Raw genomic sequence first — 7,224 nt, 5'->3', positions numbered from 1 at the left:
TACATCAATTGATCCCGTGTAAGTGATTAGACTATACGCTTCATATTCCATATCCTTACATTGAGCTTATATCAGTAATATGTAAGAGTTATGATATCACTGTAATCAAGCTATACTAATACAGGAACAAGAGCTTATCGTAATTAAGGCATGTAGATTATGTGAACACTGTCCATAAGGTTATGCATTGTGGTTACTAGTAACCAATACAGAGAAACAAGCTATCATAATATATGAATAATACGTAAGCTGCTTACACCATAGGCTCTAGTATCCTTCAAGAAGCAAACCAACATTCCGAAGAAGGACAGAGACAATCTGAAGATGGTCTGAGACATTAGCTTAGAAGGACTGAGGAAGCTAGATCTTTGGAATGAAACACTAGACCTTGAATCCTTACAATACCTGCTTAGGAAGGAATCCGCATACCTTCTTATCTATATAACTCCCTTCAAACCCTCAGAACAAGACTAGACGCAGTAGAACCCTAGAAACAGCTTAGCCACCTTAAGACAGTCTGACAAACTTCCTACAAGCAAACAACCTTACATCTCATAGAAAACATAAGGTGGAAAAACAAAAAGAAAACATCCTAGAGCATGCGTTAAGGTCCCAAAATATTGTGAAAAAAGAATATAAGAAAGTGAAACAATCTAGTAGTCATAAGTTAGACTACTCGTAAGCTCAACCACGCTTCAAGAAGATCCATGTAATGATAGTGTAAATTTACCCACAACAATCTTTATTGGACAAAACTAGCGATAAGAATAAAATACAACAACAATCATTATTGGACAGAACTAGTGGGGTACTCAATTAACACTGTTCAAAGCTTAGGTATGATAGTGTTAACACATATAAGATGTATTCAAATTAGTAGCAGTAACCTTGTTCAAATCATGATATCAAAGAACTAGTGGTTCAATTCCAATACCTGCTTAGGAAGGAATCCGCATACCATCTTATCTGTATAACTCCCTTCAAACCCTCAGAACAAGACTAGACGCAGTAGAACCCTAGAAACAGCTTAGCCACCTTAAGACAGTCTGACAAACTTCCTACAAGCAAACAACTTAGAACACCACCGACTTAGGAGTCTTACAATTCATGAAGTATGCCTAAATTATATGGAATGGTACAGAAGCTCGAAAGGTAGTTGAAACATTCTCTGTTCATGCTCCAATATTGAAAGGCAGCCTATAATATGGCAGGGACCTGAAGCCTCACAATCTCCTGGTGGATACGCGAAGAGGTGTAGTAAAAATAGCATATCTTGGCCTCGGAAGAGCATTTACAATTCCTATTAAGAAATATACACATGAGAATCCAAAACCCTAAACCCTTCAACAAAGCAGCTAATAAATTATACCTTCAACAAAACCAGAGGGCTACCATTATATCAGAAAAAAGCACAAGACCTTAACACCGAAAAGCTACAACATCATTTCCGTATGTTCCGAGTCTCACACTAGCTGCAAGCTTTGGAGATGGCAACCAAAACCAAGTTGCCATTAGAATCCAAAACCCTAAACCCTTCAACAAAGCAGCTAATAAATTATACATTCAACAAAACCAGAGGGCTACCATTATATCAGAAAAAAGCACAAGACCTTAACACCGAAAAAAGCACAAGACCTTAACACCGAAAAGCTACAACAAAACTTCCAATAAGCGAGGTGAGGTGTTGAGAAACACACGGTGAGAGGTGTTGAAAAACACTTCAGAAAATGGCTGGTAGGATAAAAATCCTACCGGATAGAAGCCATCAGTCCAGAGCTCGCCACACATTCGGCGGACCTTCTCCAGTGCTCGCCGGACCTGCCACACCTGCAACAATTGGAAAAAATTAACAAATGAGCAAATGCAGAAGAAAAAAACCCAAAAAACCACACAAATACCACCGAAATTTGCAGTTACCTGTAAATTGGTACTGGATCCTCCCCAAACAGCAAATAGCACGAATTAAACAACCACCCAGGAAACCCTAAACCACCGACGGTCCTGGCTGAACAGCAATTGGCGGACATGAGCTCAACAATGGCGGACCACCCTAAACCACCGGCGGTCCTGGCTGAACAGCAATTGGCGGACATGAGCTCAACAATGGCGGACCACCCTAAACCACTGGCGGTCCTGGCTGAACAGCAATTGGCGGACATGAGCTCAACAATGGCGGACCTCATGCACAGGTAATGGAGCCCTCCCGCGCCATCATCGGCGGAGGGCTTCGAACAACCACCAGACCCGAACAGAAAACCCACAGTCGGAGCATACATCGCGCGGTAAAGGCGGAAATGAGCCCTTCCATGCTCGTTAAATAAACCCTAAACCCTTGACACGTTCCTTAATAGGTGGCGGATTGAGTTGGCGTGGTGTCGTACGAGGCCACGTGCCTGCAACGTGCCCGTCCGCCAGGTGGAGGGGAGGGCGCACAGGTAATGGCGTCCCTCCCCTATATTTATATTTGATTATCTGCAACATCTATTGCTTCATCATTAGCATGAAAAACACAATTCAATAGAATAATAATATTTGGTCAAAATACCCGCATGTCAAATGTCCAGAAGCTCTGCGTCATTGCTAAAGCAATACAACATGGCTTTGTTACAGAGTACTAGAATTTGAACTTGGGTAGGTGCCTAATAAATGGCAAGTAATATTTATCGGTTTATAGGATATTAAATACAGTTCAACCATTAAATTTAAACAAGTATAAATATAAATTTAACTGTGATTAAATTTAAACCTGAATTCGTCGACTGCTTGGTACGCGGCAATTGACCCTCCATGACCTTATCAATAAATTCAATATGTAAATTCTCCGTCTGTAAGAGATTACATAAAACCCCTCTATGGAATAAAACCCTCACAACATAAATGGCTGCCAGCACGGCAAACCCAACCCTCTACCTAATTTGCGCTGGGCAGATTTGTCCAAATAACACTGAAAACCTCTCCAAACGCTGTTCTTTAATCTCGCTATGGAAGAGGAGGGCGAGTCGCCCATGCCGCCCTCGCCAACCTTCACTTCCATATGAATAGCGGGTTAGTGCATAAATGTTGTTGTTGGGGATTTTTCGAGAAAATCTCAAAAACAAACAATTCAAACACATACAGAGACAATGCTCTGTTTCTCTCTCCACAGGATCTTTTTGTGCACACGGAAGCCTTAAAAAAATTATTACACAGCCATAAAATTCTTGTATTCATTAAAGTATAAAATGCCTGAAACAACATTCATCCTCTTTTACTGAAAGAGATTCACCAAAATTACATTCAGCAAAACTCTGTCTTCCTCTTGAGAATTTACTGTGCTGGGTTTACTGCTGTAAAACCCCTTTTACATTCAATGCTGTGAAAAATATTTTAACACATACTGCAAAACAAATAAATTTACATATGCAGCTCCACAAAAAAAACTATATGCACCTCCATGTTCTCTCTTTATGCACTGTTGTGCAATATCTCACCTTGCTTCTCTACAAGTCAACACATACAAAAAAAAACTTACTGAAACATATGCGCTCCCCCTGTTCTTTCGTTGCGGCGAGCTTACATCTTTCCCATGTGCAAAAATACAATAACACCACTTCAACCTCATCTCTTTTGTTCGCGCTGCTGTGCGGTATCTCATTTGTTTTCACTGGTCAACAGAAACATTTTTTTAAACTTATGCACTCCCCATTTTTCTTAACTTGCACTGCTGTGCAAATAATACATTGTTCTTCGCTGCTCCTCCCTTTTTTTTACAAATGGTCAACTCTAAAACATTACAACGTAGAGCACATTTTGTTTTGGCTCGTCATATATATATGAATTAACCCTAAAACAAAAGCTTATATGAAAACATAAAACAAACGTGCACTTAATTATTTTACGTGCCGTAAATAAAAAAAACTTCAATGTTTACCAACTTTCTACGAATTAGGAAGAGTTCCATTTAATTCCTTTGCAGACAGGAATGGCGGTCAAACAGACTTTTATTTCACTCCACGCAATGCTTTTAATTCGTTGCAGGCTCGTATGCAGGTTTGAGGCAATCGACGGCGGAGATCAATGAGCTGCATCGGACGGCTGACAAGAATATCGTGAGGCCTTTTGCTGCTGAACATTAGCGCCCGAGAAATGACTTCTGCTTACGTATGTAGAGAACCACGTGTCTGCACTATATTTTATCGGGCTCAATTATACGGAAACCACTTTATGATCAAAGGCGGTCCGATATGCCTGGTGGTTTTTTAGAGCGGTTTCGGGGTTGCGTGTTGGCTGAGTTGATGGCGGAATCCGGCTGAAGACTTCCCTGTCGTCGCTGTCCAACTCTCGGCGTTTGCAACCTGCAGTTGGAATTAACATTCCAACACTCCCCTTTAATTTCAACTGCTGGGCATTCAGTCATACCCAAACACTTCCTCACATAGAGAGATTCACCAACATTGTTGTTACAAAGACATCTTCCTCACCTAGAGGGATTCACCAACTGCTGTTACAATAACATCTTCCTCACATTGAGGGATTCACCAGTACTACTTCTAATGCAGTTCCACAACCAATTAAAATAGTCTTCCTCTTAACAGAGGGATTCACCTGAGACTGTGCTGAAGAGCACCTTCCTCATGACAGAGGGATTCACCTGTGTATGCTAAAAAAGCATCTTCCTCTTGACAGAGGGATTTACCACACTATGCTGAAAAGCATCTTCCTCTTGACAGAGGGATTCACCATAACACTGTGCTGAAAAGAACCTTCCTCTTTAACAGAGGGTTTCACCAAGAACTTCACTTCCTCTCACAGAGGGATTACAACCAGACACTGCTTTAGATGCAGTTCCAAAACAACCGAAAATATTACTCTGTTTTCTTCCTGAGATTTTACACTGCTGGTGTGTAAAAATGTCATTTACATTAACTGCTGTAAAACAGAGTTTTGCTTATATTGCTGTAATAAAAATATTTACTTACATTTACTGTTGTAAATAAAAATCCTCTTGCTTCATTCACCTTTTCACTGATGTGTAAAAACACATTTCTTCATTCTCACTTCTCTGGTTTCATTTTCTTTGCACTGCTGTGCTTCTCCTTCTTGCCATCACACTGCTGCCTTTTTCTTATTCACTGTTGTCCATACCCATAACCATAGACTCTGTCTCCCCTGGGTTTTTATTCGCTGTTGCGTTGCCTCTGCAATTTGCACTGTTGTGCGTAAAAAATTTCTCACACTGCTGTGTCTGTTACCCTCACTGCACTTCTATGCATCTCATTCTATTTTCTTCATTTGCTGCCCTTTTCGTTTCACTCATTACACTGCGTTACTTGCATATAAAAGGAATCATCCTCACGCTGTTGCGCTTCATTCTCCACACAAAAAAAAAAAAAGAATTAACATGGGTTGCCCCTGTTCCTTTTTACACCCTTGCTTCACACAATCTTCGTCTTCATTTTTTTTATTTACACAATGCACTGCTGTGCATCTAATCCATGTGCTCCACACACAAAAGTTTCCACGCTGCCCCTGTTCTATGTTCTGCCTTCGCACTGTTGTGCGGGTCTCCTTGCTTTGCATTTTTCTTATCGCGCTGCTGCACTTTACATTTCAACGCTGCCCCTTTTTCTTCTCCGCACTTCTATGCATATTGCATTGCATATGTGATAAGAAAAATTACAATTTTCAACACCGTTGCATATTACATTTCAGAGGGATTAACAACAAACAAAAAAAAATTCATTTGCGCTCTGCTGCGCTGCAATACATCCTCTGATCCAGGTGGATGTTGGTGGCCACCCACCAACCCATTTGGACCCCCACAACTGTCTCTTTCAGTCTTTTCAGTTTCCTAAATTACAGCACAGTTTACTATTTTTAGCAGTTTTTCGGGTCCTGAACTTCCGGAGCCGTTTTGAGGCCCTAAACGACGTTTTTTTGGGATTCTAGGGCAACATGGGTCCAAAGACCTATGTTTCCTCCCAAAGTGGTAGTACTCGGATAGATCTTTCTAACAAGCTATCATACGTGTCAAACGGAGATCGTATGCCAAAGTTACGACCCCGGGAAATTGATGTACCAATTTACCCAAACGGGGCCCACAATTTGGCGTTTCATCTTCTAGGGTTAGGTTTCGGGATGTGAAGGGTTTTCCATTGTTTCTCAACAATAAATAGGCCTTCGAGCCTCATTGTAATACAGTTCGGAACAGTTCAGAGGCATGTAGCCGCCACATCTCTTCTCAGAGATAAGCTACCATCGCCCTAGCTGGTTTCTTTCCATTTCTGTTTGTAAGCATATTTCAGTATTTTACAGTAATGAAATGAAGTATTATTTCCGCTGCATCTTTGTGTATATGGTTATCGCATCTCTGTATTTATGGTTATCTCTGTAATCTATTGCGTTCCTGTTTAAATCCGGATCAGTGGTATCAAAGCGGTCTGCTTTTTTCTCTGTTTTTCTTTGCATGTCCCCAACGAGGTCGGGATATAAGGAGTTAGGGCTTGAACTGGTCGAACCTTTGCAAGACCAGCCTCGCAAATCTCGACGGCCTCCCATGGCGGATGAGAAGAAAGACGAGGGAGCAGGAGATCCTATCAAAATCTTGCTCGAAGAAGCGCTCGAGTGACAAAGGAACGCGATGATGGATAGCTTTGCGCAGATTCTTCAGCGGCTACCCAGAGGCGACGCATCGGCTTCCAACAGCGACTCTGGAAACGCCACACCCTTTAAGGTACAAGTTAATTTTGAAATCCCCATATTCGAGGGTCAGATAGACGCCGATGCCGTAGATAAATGGTTAAATCTACTTGATGGGTATTTTTCTGTTCATGAATTTTCAAGTCGGGAAAAGATTGTTTTCGCTCTTCTCAAAGCAGCCCCCCACGTCAAGGACTGGTGGGAAACCTACTGCGAGCAGAAGGATGAAAGTACAGGCTCACTATTTTCAGCCGCACCCACTTGGAATGACTTCCGGGATGCCATCAAGGAGCAATACTACCCTGTCGGAACCTATGAGGACAAATACATCAAATGGACCACATTGCGGCAGGGACGAGACCAAGATGTGCCGCAGTTCACAAACATTTTTCATACCCTTCGCACACAGTTGGGTATCAAAGATTCTGAGCTGCATCTAGTGCTCAAATACCGCGGCTGCCTACACAGATACATCCAGGAAGAGATGGGGTTCTTGAACATCTCCTCACTCGGCACAGCATACCAATACGCTGTCAAAATCGAACA

The 7,224-nt window shown here is 41.7% G+C and overlaps 1 pseudogene; it reads right to left on the bottom strand.

Moving 5' to 3' along the window:
* Positions 1–2,313: 2,313 nt before the first annotated feature.
* Positions 2,314–3,034, bottom strand: LOC149267015 (protein RER1B-like; annotated as a pseudogene).
* Positions 3,035–7,224: the final 4,190 nt, after the last annotated feature.

This window comes from Pinus tabuliformis, chromosome 6, assembly GCF_031772625.1.
Source record: "Pinus tabuliformis cultivar Carrire ecotype Pingquan chromosome 6, CPIR1, whole genome shotgun sequence".
In the NCBI taxonomy this organism is placed as follows: Eukaryota; Viridiplantae; Streptophyta; class Pinopsida; order Pinales; family Pinaceae; genus Pinus; species Pinus tabuliformis.
Note: the sequence above shows the minus strand (reverse complement) of the source record. Positions and strands in the feature narration are given on the sequence as shown.